General features: G+C 35.2%; 1 pseudogene; it reads left to right on the forward strand.

Moving 5' to 3' along the window:
* Nucleotides 1-8,282: 8,282 nt before the first annotated feature.
* On the forward strand, nucleotides 8,283-16,524 carry LOC138856117 (uncharacterized; annotated as a pseudogene).
* The last annotated feature ends 1,083 nt before the right edge of the window (nucleotides 16,525-17,607 follow it).

The following is a 17,607-nucleotide window of genomic DNA, read 5'->3' on the forward strand; positions in this document are numbered from 1 at the left end:
GGCGCATATTTTAACTAAATCCGATCACTGTAACACTTTTTATAAAGCATTGAATGAAGAGCAAAAAAGCGAAAGGGAGATATATGACAACCTTTATCAAAATCATGATAAAGTTTATTTACTCTCGCAACTTGTTGCTACAGAGTATAATAGTTTTGTTCACCTAACGGTTGTTAGTATCACCTAAAACTAGTCGAGTTAGATATTGGGTTATATATATAATATATAAATTATCAAGATGAAGAGACGAGTTGAAATCCGGGTGACTATCTGTCCGTCCGTCCGTCTGTGCAAGCTGTAACTTGAGTAACAATTGAGATATCTTTATGATACTTGGTACACATGTTTCTTGGTACCGTAAGACGGTTGGTATTGCGTAATCGGACCACTGCCACACCCACAAAACGACATTAATCAAAAACAAATAAACTGTTATAACTAAGCTCCACAACAAGATACAAGACTCTTATTTGGTATACAGGATCACGAAAATGGGCGAAATCGGATTACAACCACGCCTATTTCCCATATAACATCACTTTAAATTCCATCTGATTTTTTCACTTTCCAGTATGCAAATCAAGCTACAATGATTATATCGGCGTAAAACCTTGCCTATAGTTGACTTTTTACCGAAAATATCGGTCAACATAGAACAAGGCGGCAAGATCCACAAAGAAATCTAAAACGAGTATACCATTTGACTTTGCGAGAGTATAAAATGTTCGGCTACATCCGAACTTAGCCCTTCCTTACTTGTTTTTATACGATTTTATGCTGTAAGAAATACACCTGTGCAGGGTGTAAGAATATATTATATGTACGTTTGCCATGAAAGTTTGTTACTGTCTACTTACATACATATTTAGCTGAACGTATTTTTGTTAAGTTTTACAGTAGTATACATTCGTTATTACGCACACCTCTTTTTGTCTAAATTTGTAGAACAAAATAATTTTTGAATTTTGAAAACAGAGGATTATGTATTTATTAATTTTCAATTTAAAGGGGTACAAAAATTGATTTAAAATAACTTCTTTTTGTTTCTTTTAATCGAAAAGTGTGTTCTAGTAATAAAATGTAACAAATCAGTAAAAAGTACAAGTTTATACTTCAATTTTAGTATTTCATGTGACCTCCTTTATTTTGAATGATGCAAAAAATTCGATTTGGCATAGAATCAGCTAGCCTTTGTAAGGTTTCTGACGCGATCTCATCCCAAGATTGACGAATCGCATTTCTGAGTTCGAGAACACTGTTGTATTGTTTTCGATTTGAATAAACTTTTTCAGCAAGCATACCCTAATGGTTCTCGTTAGGGTTACAGTCAGGACTACATCCGTATTACTCCCTCACTTCTACAGGTTTTGATCGCAATTTGTCGGTTCGAATAAATTTCGCCTTTCAAAGTTTTAATTACATCTGATTCAAAATTAGAAAGCCTTGATCCTTTACCCAAGACTATAAAAACAATCACAATCATTATTTTTACATTAATTTAACTAGATTGAAAAATTTGCGACACTAATCTTTAAATTACCTAAAATATTAAAATTTTACACAAAAATCTTCAAATTGTTGTGTGTACGTACAACTTATTGCTTGCCACAATAAGGAAAGTGCTGTTATCAAAAGAATTTGTGGTGTCTCACATTCCTCAACTATAGAAAATTCAGGCTATATTCAAAACATTACAAATTTTGAAAATTATCATGGCATAGTGACTAATATGAGTCCAAACAGTGTTTGCGTATAAACGAATGCCTAACACTATATATCCGCTATCAGGCAAGGGATTCACTGCAATTGCTCGCTCTTGGTATAAACTTTCACTGTCGAAAATATATATCGCATTCGCACTGGTTTTCGCAACGCTTGCAGTTCAGCTGCTCAGTATTATGGACGAGAGTTTACAGTGCAATAACGAGCAACGCATGATAGCCTCTTTCGTTTTGCTCAAGTTAAAAACAAAAAATAATGAAACAAAAGATTCGGCTTTAAATTTTTCCAAAATTGCGATTGATGAGTTTTGTATGTTCGGAATTTCCAATAACCAATTCGAGACGAAATCCCGAAATAACATATTTTCTTCTAATGCAAACAAATTAGTGATAGGACCTATCTACAAATGAACATATGTGTATGCATACACAAACATACATTTAAAAGTACATATACACAAATATACAATTTAATCTTCAAAACAGGACCGAATGACGATGATCTTAAGGAACACATTGGTAATACTTTCATACAGTTCATCAGGCATTTGCAACAACCTGTTTGCTTGGTTGCAGATCTGGTTTGTTGAACCAGTTGAAACCGAAACTATTTGAGGTGACCATCACTAATCCTTGGATATTCATCTCAAATCTATCGAAGAAAAATTAGTAGCGAAAAAACCAACAGTTAAAAGTTTAAAAAAATTAAAAAAGAAATTTCATGTATAAATGTATAAAATTCATTGAAATACACCAAACGGTTTTCGCACTACCGTGGGTACAGTTCAAAAAAACATAGTTTTGAGCAAAACGCATTTGTGATTTACATGAACGTTCTAGAACGCTCGAGCACCCTTTGCTAATTACCAAATAGCTCGAAGATATTTGTCGGATTTACTTCAAGAATACTTCTAAGATATTAAACTTTATAAAAATGCAAAAAAATTCTTAATTTTTTTATTAAAAATTCTGACTACCCCTAACGCTTTAAACTTGCCGAGTGTAACTGTTACTTTGTATCTCAAAAACTTTACTTTAATGCCGTTATTAGATAATATACAATTTTTCATTTTACCGATTAAAATTAATAAAAACAAAAAAAATCGCCAGGTAATTGATATGCTAGAGAGATATTTTTGTTATTTCTATAAGAGCAACATATTTTTAATTAAGTTGTGTTAATTAAGTTGTTTACTAGGTACTGATATTGAATACCTTCCCTTAAAAAGAGACAAAGAGATTAAACCAAGATGATGCAAAACGTTGAGAAAGAACTTTTATGGCAATGAAGAAAAATCTTTCTCATCTAAAAATTGTAATTAAAACGCAATGTGCAACATGTTGCTACAGAGTATAATAGTATCTCCTAAAACTAATCGAGATAGATATAGGGCTATATATATATATATATCAGGATGACGAGAGGAGTTGAAATCCGGATGTCTGTCTGTCCATCTATCTGTACAAGCTGTAACTTGAGTAAATATTGAGATACCGTAATGAAACTTGGTACACATGTTTCTTGGTAAAAAGGTAAGGACGAGTTCGTAGATAGGCGTAAACGAAAACCTATAAATTGCTATAACTAAGCACTAAATCAAGATAGAGAACTGTAATTTCGCAACTGGCATTGCAGTAGTAAGGGGCACCTGTGTAATCTGTGAAATCACTTGTCTCGGAACCTGCTCGACCGATTTTAACCAAATTCAATGTTTAACATTCTTCTGACATTTCTGTATTGCGGAGTGAAAATAGGAGAAATCGGATTACAACCACGCCTACTTCTCATATAATACAATTTTAAATTCCATCTGGTTCTTCCATTTGCCAGTATGCAAATCAAGCACCAATGAATATATCAGGATGCAACTTTGGACGAATAGTGGCTTATAATAGGCCATGTTATGAACAAAACTTGTCGAAATCGGACTACAGCAGTTCAAGCCCTCAGCTACCGAATATGTGGACCTCAGTTCCTAACGTTGACTTTTTACCGAGAATATTGGTCAATGTGTGAGATACATATATAATTGAAATTCAGAGAGGACCCTTTCCTGATAATAGAATGTCTGTATGTCAAAAATGGGTTGTATCAGGTCAATACTTCCCTTAGCCCTGATATACCTCATATAAGGATTTTCGAACTTCCGGGTGACTATATACAGCATATATCAGCCAATATGTGAGTATTATGGGCGAAAACTTGACCTAGCTCCATATAACTATTATCATGATTTTCGAACAGCCAGCCGACTTTATTCCATATGATTGGTGATGTGAGTTACCTTAATGATACCCTAGGAGCATTTTATTAGTCTTTGGCATGTTAGTGGTATGTGATATTGGCAAAAAATGATAAAATCGGGTCAATACTACCCCCAACTCCCATATACTACTTTTAATGATTTTTGTTATTCTAACAAGTTTTATGCTGAATATGTCAGTTAGTGAGTATTATTTATACACAGGGTGGCTCACGAATCGTGCTACAAAAAGAACCCGTGATAACTTTTTTTCTGGAGTAATCTATAATGACTTACACCTGTTTCCGTATAAAGTTAAATAACAAGCCGGTTAAATCCTCTAGATTTGCCAAAATATGATTGAAATGGCCGAAGCAAACAATAACTTGATAAATTGTCTGTTTATGTCTGATTAGGCCAATTTTGGTCTAAACGGAAATGTTAAGAAATAAAATAGTCGTATATGGAGTGAATCAAATCCAGAAATAAACCACGAGACGGAAGACCGAACCTCACCCAGAACGAGTCACTGTGTGGTGCGCAGTTTTATCAAGCTGTATTGTCGGGTCATACTTCTTTGAAGAAAACAGTGTAACAGTAACTGTCAATGGGCACTGTTATGTAAAAATGTTGAATGAGCTTTTCTACCCAGATGCGTCGAAGACGTATCCCTTTCAATGGCGTTTGGTTCCAGCAAGATGGAGCAACTGCACACATAGCCAGACCGGTTATTGCGGAGCTCCAACGAAAATTTGAAAACAAATTAATATCAAGAAACTCCACCTTCCGCTGGCTCACAAGGTCACCTGACCTGACTGCACCAGCCTTTTTTATGGTGTTATGTCAAGCAAGAGGTGTATAAAGCAAAACCCAGAAATCTGACTAAATTGAAGCAGTCCATTAAATCGATAATTGCGCCAATCCCGACATCAACCGTTCAGGTCGCAATAAATTATTTTCTAATTAGGTGTCGCATATGCCATAAAATGATTTTCGTCTTTCTACCTGTATTTAAACCGTTCAGGTTGGTCAAAATGTGTGATATTTTCATGAAACTAGTGGGACAAGTTTTCTTAAAAAGTATGTGGCTAAGCGATGTAAGTCAATTGATGAAATTTATTTATTATATCAATTTTTGACAGCTAAACGTCAACAATAAAAAAAGTAAACATATATAAAGCTGATAGAATAGCACACTCAAAAAACATACCTAGCTCGCCGTATGGTATTTGTCGTATTTCAATGTTGCATGGGAAACAACAACAGTGTTGATATGACAGTCATAAAAAAATAAGACGATATGACACAATATGACACCTTGTGGATACCTTAATTTAGTTGTATCTGTGGTTAGAAATGAATTTATGCAGTGTAAACCAAATCGCCGCTATTTCAACATAAAGAAAGTTTTCACATAAAGAAGTTTTAATGTTATTTTTGTCACTTTTTTGTGGCATTTTTGTATTCTTAATTTTTCACTACCAGCTGGTGAAGTGGATAAATATTACACAATATGACATACAACAATCAAGGAGTGCTCACAAGGGTCGTATTTTTTAAGACTATTAAAATACGACATAAGACGAAGCTTGTGAATTGCCTAAATATATTATGAATTCCTTTAAAATATCTCACATATTGACCGGTATAAAGTCAACAGGAATCGACATATTATTTTCATGAATGCTCTCTGGCTTTCAGTAAGGTACCTCACAGATTGACTTATGTTTTCGGTAAAAAGATAGCCATAAACATTGAGGTCCACATATTCGGTATCTAGGAACTTGCAAAGTTATCCCAATCCGAATTCGACAATTTTTGGACGTTAGATCGACAGTTTGAATGCAAAGTTTTATTAAAATTATATTATATATATTATTAAATTAAAATACCAACATCTCGTGGGTTTTCATCAAGATATCTTAATTTTTACTCATGTTATCGCTTCCACGGACAAACAAACGAATAGACCGTCATTCAACTCGTCTCGTCCTCCTTATTATTTATGTATACATGACCCAATAACTATCTAGAATCGTTTTAGGTGATACAAACAACAAAACTATTATACTCTGTAGCAACATGCTGCGAAAGTATAAATATCAGTCACTTTGGAGAATATATCAATGGAATGAGGAACGAATCTTTTTCGGATAATAATGTGTAATATTAAAGTAACTGTATTGTGAAGTAAATCTAAGTTGGTGATTTTTGTTTGTTTGTGGAGCTGAGCAATTTTAGATCTTTTAGACAGAATATTTCCGCGAATATTTGTAACGAACTCATTTTTAAATATTCTAATTAGAAATTTTGAAAATTCTTTAAGCAATCTACTTCCAAAGCAGATGGTTCACTACAATTTAATAACCACTAGAAGACCCCGTCAACGCGTTGCTGTGGCTAAGGTATACATTAATTATAAACTATTCAATGTAGTAAAATTGTATTTGGATGGATTACTTCCAAATTTGACAATGATGGATACTATATTCTTCGATTTGTTATTAAACACAAATAAACAAAATATATTATGTTGATTTGTTTATTTTATTAATTTTACAAGTATATTAAATTTTGTAACAAATGAATAATTTTCAAACTTGTTAGCTCATAACATTTGAGATAATGAAAGAGGGTAGATCATTCTTAATTTTTAACAATAACATTTATAGTTTTTTATTATAAACAAAACATTCTCAAATTTAATTTAATTCAGCTCTATTCGTATCGTACATTCTGACAGTGTCATTGGAAAACATAGCAAGAGCACAATTTTTTTATTAAATTTTCCAGTCAAATTGGTTGCTACAATACAATAATATTTCCAGTAATGTTTTTGATTACCAAACCGTTGCAGAATTGAAGTGGGTTGAAATTACGCTGAATAATAATAGCTGAACAATTTTCAACCGAAGATTACGTAATGTTATTCCGAGTATATCTATATAATTTACTTTTTCATTATCATCAACAGTAGCGAATGATAGCCTGACAACAAACCCGATTAGTGAGCCAGTTATGACCCAAATAATTAATTTTTATTTTCAGGAATTCACGACCTCTCAATTAATTAAGCCTTTTTCGTAATGCACTGCGTCTTTTCTTGCAGTTCTATTCTACTATTCCCAATATCTAAAAATTTCTATATTGTATCAGTATGCAATTGTTCGTACATATTTATGGTCAATTGGAGTGTTTCAACATTTTACGTTTAAGTCTCACATTGTTCTGTGTAGTGCTTCAAGAATATTTGTCAGCCACTATGCACTCATCTCAAATTATAATTGAACTTTTTATCAACACTGCAGCCATTCCGCTATTTTTTTTGCTAGATATTGCGTTTAGTTTGTTATGAATGCCTGTGCGTCATTTGCCCATAATCTAGCAAAGTAGCCGCAATGCCTTGGCGATGCATCTATCAAGCGATTTTTTATTGTGATATTAAAAATGTATTACCGGTTCCACGTGGTCCGGTTATATACCATATGTATATAAAAATTACTGTACTCTTGCATCAGCTATGGGTTATTATTATTATTATTTTAAGTAATAAAATATTCAATTGATTATTACATGAATTTCAAACACATGCTTATATTTGAAATATAATTTTTGCATTTATGAATTGTGTTGACTTTTAACATGAAGAGAGTATCCTATGTCCGTCCTCTGGTTCTATGTCGCACCAATTTACAGTCAAAGCGGTTCAGCCGTTCTTGAGTTATAAATAGTGTAACTAACACGACTTTCTTATATATATGTATATATATATATATATATATATATATATGCATAGAGATTACGTATCGTTTGTATCGGAGTATTGAGAACCATTTAGATATCTTAATGAAACTCAGGCAGCATCTGGTAACAGTATGCCTTCATTCCGAAAATGGGTAAAGTCCGATCAAATATTTGCTCTAGCCCACATATATTTACTTAATATAAATATATTCGAACTTCCGATTGACTTTAGACTGCATATATCGGTCAGTATCTAAGAAGTCACATTGAAATGCAAAGAGAATCTTTCCTAATAACAGTGTACCCTTGTGCTTAAAATGGATCATATAGTGTGAATACGTCCCTTAGGATATGTCTCTTTAGGATTTTCGTTATCCGGTTGACTTTTTCCATATAGATTGGTCAATCTGTGAATTATCTGACTAATCTAATGACGTTTCGTAATGCCCAAAAATTGGTATTAATGAAACCCAGAGAGCATCATTTTTTGTTTGAAAAAGATATGTACCACCCATTTACCGAAAATAAGAATTTCGGACTTCCGATTAGCTTCATACCATATATATCAGCCAATATGTCAGGTAAGTATCTTATATATCATTAAGTGAACGTATAACACTGGATATACACTAGGCAGAAAAAGAGCACCGTTTGGGAACATCGTACAGTAACCCAAGCTTAACAATGTCTGCTGTATGCTTCGGGTTGTTATCTTGTTGAAAATAGTATTCCCTACCTAGACCCAATTCGTCCACGCTTTGCTTCAAATTTCTTTTTAGGACATTAAGATAGGCATATTTGTCCATAATGGTCTCTATAAATTCTAATCGGCCGACACCATTACTACTTATGCACCCCCATATCATTGGCTGACGACCACCATGCTTCACAATAGGCACCAAGTTTTGCTTATCGAATGCCGTGCCGATTTCCAGCCCTACAATATTACGCCCCTTATTTCCTAAGATGCAAAATTTGCTCTCATCGGAAAAAATGAGTTACTGCCAAAATTCCGCGCGCTTGTTCAAATGTTCAATACGCTTTTGCCTATAAACTAGCGATATAAATGGCTTCTTGCGTGTGACGTGCCCATGATACCCTGCTTTTTTTGAATTTTACAAATTGTGTCAGTGCAAAAGTTGTTTTTTTAATTTACTCTAACATTTTCAATTTTTGATGCAGTAAGTCGGGTGTTTGTTTCACACTTTGCAGAACGTTACGGGTTTCACGCAATGTTAGTATTGTTGGCCGCCCTGGACGGGCCAAGATACAAATGGCCGATCTTTTGATAATTTTTAATAATTTTTTGAATGAAAGAATGTGTTCTTCCCACAATTCGACCGACTTCACGGTACGTTTTTCCTTCTTTAAAGAGTTTAACTATTATTTCCCTTTCAGAAGAGCTTATTTTTTGCCTTTAAGCGTCATAGCGTATTTTTATTTTAATGACAAAGTGAAAAGAACAAAACTCTTTTAAAATTGCTTATTTTATGAAAAAATTAAAAGTACAACTTTCCAACACTTTTACCCTTGGCTCTTGCGTTGAGCTCTCAACTGGCACACACTCTCGTAAAATAAATGAATAACTTGCATGTAATTGGCGATCAATGTCATAACAATAGAGCGCAAGCTACATATACTTTTTCTTAAATTTTAAATTGTATTATATATATTTGTATTATCATATTTCTTGGAAATCACTTTAAGTGTGGCGATAAGTGAACGCGTGCCGTTCATAAACTTGTACATACTTATATGTACATATAAAGATTAATCGTCATAATAATAAAACAACGCTCACAGGTGTTTAGTAAGTTAGCGTTATAATATTGTTGCGGACATATATGTATGTATACACATGTACACAATGTGGTATGTTTGACACTATTGCACAACGTAAACAATGAAAATTGAAGAAAATTGCAATTTTGTTATGAATTATCGGAATTTACATCAATTCAAATTCATAACGATTAAAGAGTTTTTATACTGGCGAGAGCAGTTGTATATGTAATGTATTAGTTGTACTTGTATAAAGCTACAATTTTTAGCCATTTGTTTTAATGTATTTTTTTATTTACCTATGCGATATTGATCTTCGAAAATTGTATGATGTTTACGATTATCAGAGGAGTGAGTATGCAAAAATATGCTTCCATATGTAAAATTATAATATACAAGGCAAGGGCGATTTGAGGTCCCTTCCAGCTAATAATTCAAGGTGAACTGGGCGTTTTAGCGATCGTGATGTTCGCCGTGATCCTTCAAAAGCGAAAAACAATATCAGGTAGATTAAAAATATGTGCTGACATGCAAATCTAAATACTCCAGACATTTCTACAAACTATATATGTATTTTTTTTATATTATGATTTTCTTCTGTTAAAGGTAGTAAAATTTCAGGTACAAGGGTAGGTTAGAGAAATTTTGCCTTTAACTAAAGTAACTTGATTATTCTTGGCCTTTATAAAATTTCCTAAAGTTTTCCATACAAGGACTTCATTTTGATCGTTCAGCTTATATAACCGCTATATGCTACATATAGTGGTCCGATCTAAACAATTCCTTCGGAGATTGTACATGGAGAATAATCCATGAAAATTTTCGGGAAGATATTTTGTCAAAAGAAAAAGTTTTCTATACAAGCACTTAATTCCGATCGTTCAATCTGTATGGCAGCTATATGTTATAGTGCTCCGATATCGACGGTTCCAACAAATGAGCAGTTTCTTGGGGACAAAAGGACGCGCACAAAATTGAATGAAATCATCGATCTTCTAACTTTTCGATACCGTTATAGCAGCTGTGCTGGGGTTCTGCTGTAAAATATACGTCATACTCTGTGATTATTTCTTCATTCTCGCAAAACATATTATTAAAAACGTATTATTTTATATGCAAAAGTTCGGTTATTTTTGGGACAGACTGTTTAGTAGGTTTGTTCACCTAATGGTTGTTTGATTGTAACAGCTAAAACTAATTGATATTATAGGATTATATGTACATAACGTATGCGTGCGAAAAAAATTGGAAATGTTTAGAATTAGGTGACCATATTTTTTCCGCCAAAATCACTGAAAATCGTGACATATAAGAGGTGAGAGAGCAACACAATTTTATTCAAAAATAATGGAAATGATAAAAGAGAAAGCAAAGTAATATTATTGTAAAATGATTAAAAGATTCAATCACTGTCTGGTTCGATTGTTTGTATATCAGTTGATTAAGTGGACGGTGTTTCCGGAATTGAATACGTCTTCGGTCTGACGTGTTTCTCTTGTAGACTGATTTTTCGAAGAAGCTCGGGATGCGAATGAAAAATTCCAAACAAAAAAATTTAAAATTATTCTTCTCAAATAAAAGCGGTTTCACGCTGCTGACTTGTAGGCGAGTTTTTTCGTATGTTCAGTTAATGGTGGAAAATATGCATATTCAACGATCTCTGAAAGCTCAGCGAATGGTATGTTTTGCTTCAACAGAAAAGTAAAACTTTGAACCCAACGCTTGTCAACGGATGTCTGCTCTTTGCTCCATTCATCAATTCATTCACCGTGCCACCTATATACTGAGAAATATAAGTGAATTATTCGAACAGCTTATATGAAGTAGTGTCTGATATTTTCAAAATATTATTTTCTGTGGGGAAAATAAACGTTTTCTCAATTTTCTCAGTCGAGTATATCAGTGAGTAGCACCCAACCAAAATAGTTTTACATGAGCAAAGTGTTGAGCCCAGGCCTCTAGATATACGTAGCAATCTCCTAATTGACATATTGAAGACCATTAAAAATGAGAAAATGAAAATTGAAGTGTAAAATGAAATATTTGCTTCGAAATTGTTTCGCTTCTACTTCAAATTGCTTCAAGTCATGGTTTTCTTTCTTCAGGTTCGCCATTTCCGCTCTTACTTGCAACGGAAAGTAATTGTGTTGGTTGAATATTTGCAAATTGCAAATGACGCAAGTGTAAATTGCAACTGCTTGAATATCATCGCCTTCAATTTTTTTTATTGTTTCTTAGAAAATCATGGCCTAAAATTAATGAGATAATAACTAAATAATTTCTCCATTTTGGAAAAATTTCAGTTAATAAAAATATATTTTCAGCTGTTCAGGAAAAAAAATTAAACAGAGTTTCGATAGGATTACTGAAAAAATGGCATATACATCTGGCTTATTTGAGGAGTGAAGAAAGATTTTTCCCAAAGCTTCTCTCAAGCCAATGAACCGAGTTTTGCAGTAACCAACCAGTTGATCGTATTCGTCTTCAGAAATCTCGCAGATTGACTTTAATGCTTCTGTGCGAATGATGTGGATATAAACTCTGTGTAGATCTGAACAACAATGCTCTCTATTTATACATCAAGCATAACTTGCGTTACGAATCGCCCTATGCACGTTATGCGCTGCACAACCTACACCAACTATGTTCGATTTTAATTTCTTTAATTTTGCAAAAACATTTCCTTCACTTTTACGATCAACGCGAACGAAATTAATTGGCGCATTGTCACCACAGTTAGCGATCAATTTATCAGTTAAATCAAAATTTTCCAAACCTCTGACAAAAAAATTTAATTGGCGAACAAATATTCAAGAAACTAGTTTCGAGATCTTCCTCACCAGCTTTTTTTTTTCTTTCTTTAAGTTTTGATGAAATCTGTATCTTCTAGTATTAAACCTTTCCAAAATTGCTATTGAACTAATTCAGTTGAAAATATCGTTACACTGAAAATAATATATTGGGGATATAACTATTTTCGTGCGCTTTTCAAAATTTAAACGTTCATTTAAGAAAAACATGTATTATTCAAAGCATTGGCAATCTGAAGCTTTAACATTATCATATCTTTCTGGCAATTTGTAGATTCCATCCCAAAAAATCTGCGCCGACTTGGCGGCCAAGAATGAATCAAATTAATTTTTAATACCCTGTTCTGATGTGAACCGTATTCCAGTGAAGACCTTCTGCATTGAACGGAACAAATGAGAGTTTTTCAAAAAGTTTTTAACTAGTCTTCACTTGGACAGGAGGCTCACATGGAGAAAATATATATCCAGTAAAATAACTAGCATGAGAATAAGAGCAGCGAATTTAAACTGGCTTTTAAATAAAAATTCTAAACTTAGCCTTGACAATAAAGTTTTGTTAAACAACGCGGTAATAAAGCCGATTCAACTGTCGGGAACGATCTGTGCAACTAACATTGATATAATACAGAGGTTCCAGTCAAAAATTCTTAGAGCAATAACGAGTTCACCATGGTACATTCGAAATGAAAATATTCACATAGATCTTAGTATTATGGAAAAAAAGATGTGGAGGACAGCAGGAAGAACTATGACCTTAAACTCCGTAACCATCCGAATTCATTAGCTCATTAGCTACAGTCCTGTAATCAAACACTTCTTCTTAAAAAGGAAAGATCTATCAGTCTTCTAAAGAGCAACGAAGCACCAAACAGACTCAATAAGAACCTTGAGCTTGCTTAGTTTTAATTAGATTTAATATTTTATTACTTATTGTTAGGCTTTGAGCAAGCAGATTCAATACGATGACTTTCGTCTGACGTTTTCTTAATATTATAGTAATGAAGACACCATCTCCACAACTATCTCTTCAATGTTACTCTGAAACACATTCCAATGAAGATTGATAATAATTTTGGAACCCTGGAACTCTTGTAAAACTAAAAACATACTTACTTTACCTAATTTATTTGTCAAAGATCTTATGATCTCGTGTTTTATTATGTTTTAGATAGCACTTGTACCATCTTGTACCAAAATGTCTACATAATTATTCCCTGAACAGGGTACATTAAGTTTGCCATGAAATGTGTAACATCCAGAAGAAAACGACGAAAACACTATAAAATATATACATACATATATAAATGATCAGCGTGACAAGCTGTATACATATTCGAAAACTAGACCTGTCTTTGAGCTATCGCTCTGTAATTTTTTACACGTACTTTTCGGACCACTATAGCATATAACTGCCATACAAATTGATCAATCAGCCCCGTGCGAGAACCACTCAGGTTCTCCTGGTTCCTCCCACAATCTTTTCCGTGTGTCAGACCGTTATACACCGGAACGTCACTTCAGTCAAGTGCAATTCTTGCAATGGCTGGTGTCACTTTCATGAGTGGAGTGCGTCGTATGTTGCCCCATGCTGTAGGAAAGCAAACTACACCACAGTGCGACAACCGCCCATGCGGATATTACAGCTGCAACAACCACCACCTACACGTACCTCCCTCACCCCCAGTATCACAACCGGACACCCGTGACAAACGCGAATTCTATAATTTAACTGCAACGAACTCCAGAGTAAGATCGAGGAGATAGTTGCATATATGAGCCGGGAACGCGTATCGATAGCTGCGGTCCAAGAAACCAAGTTAAACAGCCGCTCAGATCTTCTGAGTTTAGGGGGATAGAGCTGGCGGAACAGATTGACGATTCGACATTCTGCACAATGAATGACCTGAATTATAGGCAACTGTAATAGCTCGCCTGATATTACCATCGCTAGCGGTGGTCTGATAAATAGCATAAGCTGACGACCTATGCTAACTCTCGCATCAGACCATCTGCCCATAATTATCTCGATCGAGAAACCTCCCGACATTATTTCTGTGGACAACCGCGCCTTTATTAACTTTAACAAAGCTAACTGGGTCGGCTTCACAGAATTTACTGAGAGCACCTTCAACGCACTACCCATACCTACGGACGTCAGCGTTGGCAAGCGTCAATTCCGCAAGGTGATCGCTGCTGCTACTGCTCGCTTCATACCGGCTGGAAGAATCACGGAACTCCGCCCTAATTTCCCAACCGAAGCAACTGTATTAGCAAACGAGCGCAACACCTTACGCCATGCCGATCCCTGTAATACCCGAATAAGTTATCTCAATTTGGAGATTCGGCAAATGGGAAATCAACATAAGCGGACAAAATGGATAGAGCACCTGAAGCCCTGCAATCTCTCCACCGGTGTGAGTAAGCTTTGGACTAATGTCAAGGCTTTGTCTAATCCAAGGAGACATGATGACCGGGTTGAAATTCAATTCGATGGCCATGTCTCCTCGGGCCCGAAAAAGTGCGCGAGCTATTTTAGCCGGTAGTTTATACAGCACCCTTCGACCGACAAGGTCAAACGATGTGACGACGGCTGCGCAAAATGCCAAGACTGCCCTCCACTTACTTTTACCGATGGAGAGGTTCAGAGTGTCATCAAAAAGGCCAAATCGTCTAAATCCATTCGCCCTGACGGAATAAGCATGCTGATGCTAAAGCATTTAGGCTCGACAGGAGTAAGCTACCTCACCAAGGTCCTCAACTTGTCGATGTCCACTCTTCAAATACCCGATACAAAGGGGAGTGTTGTCGCCCGATAACAGTCAATTACACAATGCTACTTGAGGACCTAGAACAATCAGCTCCCTCCAGGGCTGAAGCGGTAGACTATGAACTACCTAAGCGGTCGGCATTCATCCGTACTGTTTCAAGGTCAAAACTCCAAACTTAGAGGAATTAAACAGGGGGTTTCGCAGGGCGGTGTCCTCTCCCCACTACTGTTTAATTTCTACATTTCAAAACTCCCCTAACCACCAGCGGGAATTTCCGTGACCACGTACGCTGATGACTGCACGATATTGACGTCGGGCAATGGAATCAATAGCATGTGCTCAAAAGTAAACAGCTTACTCTCCGACCTTTCTCGCTTCTTCTCTGCAAGGAGTCCGACACTCTTCCCCACTAAATCCACAGCGACCATTTTCCCAAACTGGACGAAGGAGCACAGACTGGATCTGAACATTTCAGTCGATGGCATAAAAATTCCGACAGTCAATAACCCTAAAATTTTAGGCGTTACATTGGACAGTCTGTACTCCTTCACTCCTCATACGACCACGATAACTGCCAAAGTACAGAGCCGCAACAAAGTCCTCAAATCGCTTGACGGCAGCTCTTGTTGCAAAGACAAAGAAACGTTGTTGACAACATACAAGGCAATCGGCCGGCCGGTCCTAAACTATGCATCACCAATATGATCGCCTGGATGTAGTGCAACGCAGACGAAGAAGCTTCAGACTTGTCCGAACACTGCACTCCGGAGTATCACGTAATGCCTCTTAATGTCGCCAATAGAACACCTGCACAGTGAGGCCCTGCTTTAAGCGGAACCGCCTCCTAGGAACATCAAGAGGTCCTTCCTTGATTACGTCGACGACATCAGACAGTACGCCGACCAGACTTCGGACGCAACGAACTATAGGCAAGCACTGACCCCCATTCACAGTGGAGCCATTAACACCTTCATCGACTCTCTCTCAGTGAATGGCGTACTAGGAGTCAAACCACCATCCATAGCGGACGTAGAGCTCGAGTTGCCTCGCGAAACCACAGTGACCCTCGCGCAACTTCGTTCTGGATATTGTAGCAGGTTAAACTCCTACTTATCCAGAATAGACACCGACATTCCAAACATATGTCCTGCATGCAATGAGTCCCCGCATGAAACTAACCACCTCTTTGCATGCCCAACAAACCCAACTCATCTAACACCCTTTTCCCTATGGTCCGACCCCGTCGAAACAGCTTGTTTCTTGGGTCTCCCGTTAGATGACCTCGACAACGAAAGTATTACTTATCATCCAAGCGGGGACTAGGTAACCTTTACAACAACAACAACATCGATCAGTATCAAGTCGTGGTATGGCAAACTTTGTTACTTGATCAGAGAACTTAGAAGAAGTTCTAAGTCTAACTACCGATAGATTAAGGTCTTTTCTCTTATGGTTGTAGCAGTTATTGTAAAATAGATTTTTTTTGTTTTCATATAAACAATTTTGGTAGTTTTAACGACGTTTATATTTTATTTAAATATACAGTTCTATAAATAAATAATAATTTAACTCATAATTTTAACTTAAGTCACTGCAGCAATGCTTATTTAAAATATTTGAAGTAGTTTTTTTTTCAATTGCTTTTCATTTTTTTCTTTTCGCTAATGGCCAGAATGGCGTATATAACTAATAATGTTTATTATATATATATGTATATGTATATACATATGTATATTTGTTATTATTTTTAATTATTATCTATGTGCACCACGGTACTCTTGCTAACCTTGCCTCATTGTATTAAAATAAAGTCTTTCATATTTGAATGCTGGCCTTAATAAGTTAAATAACTGTGAAAAATATGCACACACAACTATTATATTTTTGTTGGATATTACTTTATTATCATTATTTTAGTTTTTGTTCTTTTTTCACTAAGCAAAAGCAATGCAATTACTGAAATGATCCAAGTTTATCACAAGTGATAGATAGTTATTTTTTAAGTGTGTAACACATATGCATACATATATGGCACACACTTGTGAACATACATAAATACATATGCAATGTTTTATGCACTTTTATGCATGGGGCATACTTATTAACATAGGTTAGCACCATTTTTATGCCATTCTTTACCATTTTTGCAGCGATTTTTTTCTTAATTTCTTTTGCTCTGCTCTCTTAACTTTAATATACCCAATTCTTTATATTTTATTTGAAATAGGGGCATAATGTGCATTCGTCAACAAAACTAAACATGTATAGTTTGGCGAGAATGCAAAAAAAAATTTAAATTAAATAAAAAGAATATTTTATTTACATCACATTGTTTCATTTAACTACAAACTAAATGTTTTTAAGTGTCGTATTGATTTCGTTTTGCGGCAACGAATAGCGAAAGACGATTTTTAAGGAAGTGGAGCGAGACTAGAATTAATTTTAAATTAACAGTGCATATGCGTGTCGATGTTTAGCCAGTAGTGACTGTTGTCGTAACCATGTTAAAGAAAGAGTTGTATAAAACACTGTCCAAAGT

Source organism: Bactrocera oleae, chromosome 3 (genome assembly GCF_042242935.1).
Source record: "Bactrocera oleae isolate idBacOlea1 chromosome 3, idBacOlea1, whole genome shotgun sequence".
NCBI classification, from domain to species: Eukaryota; Metazoa; Arthropoda; class Insecta; order Diptera; family Tephritidae; genus Bactrocera; species Bactrocera oleae.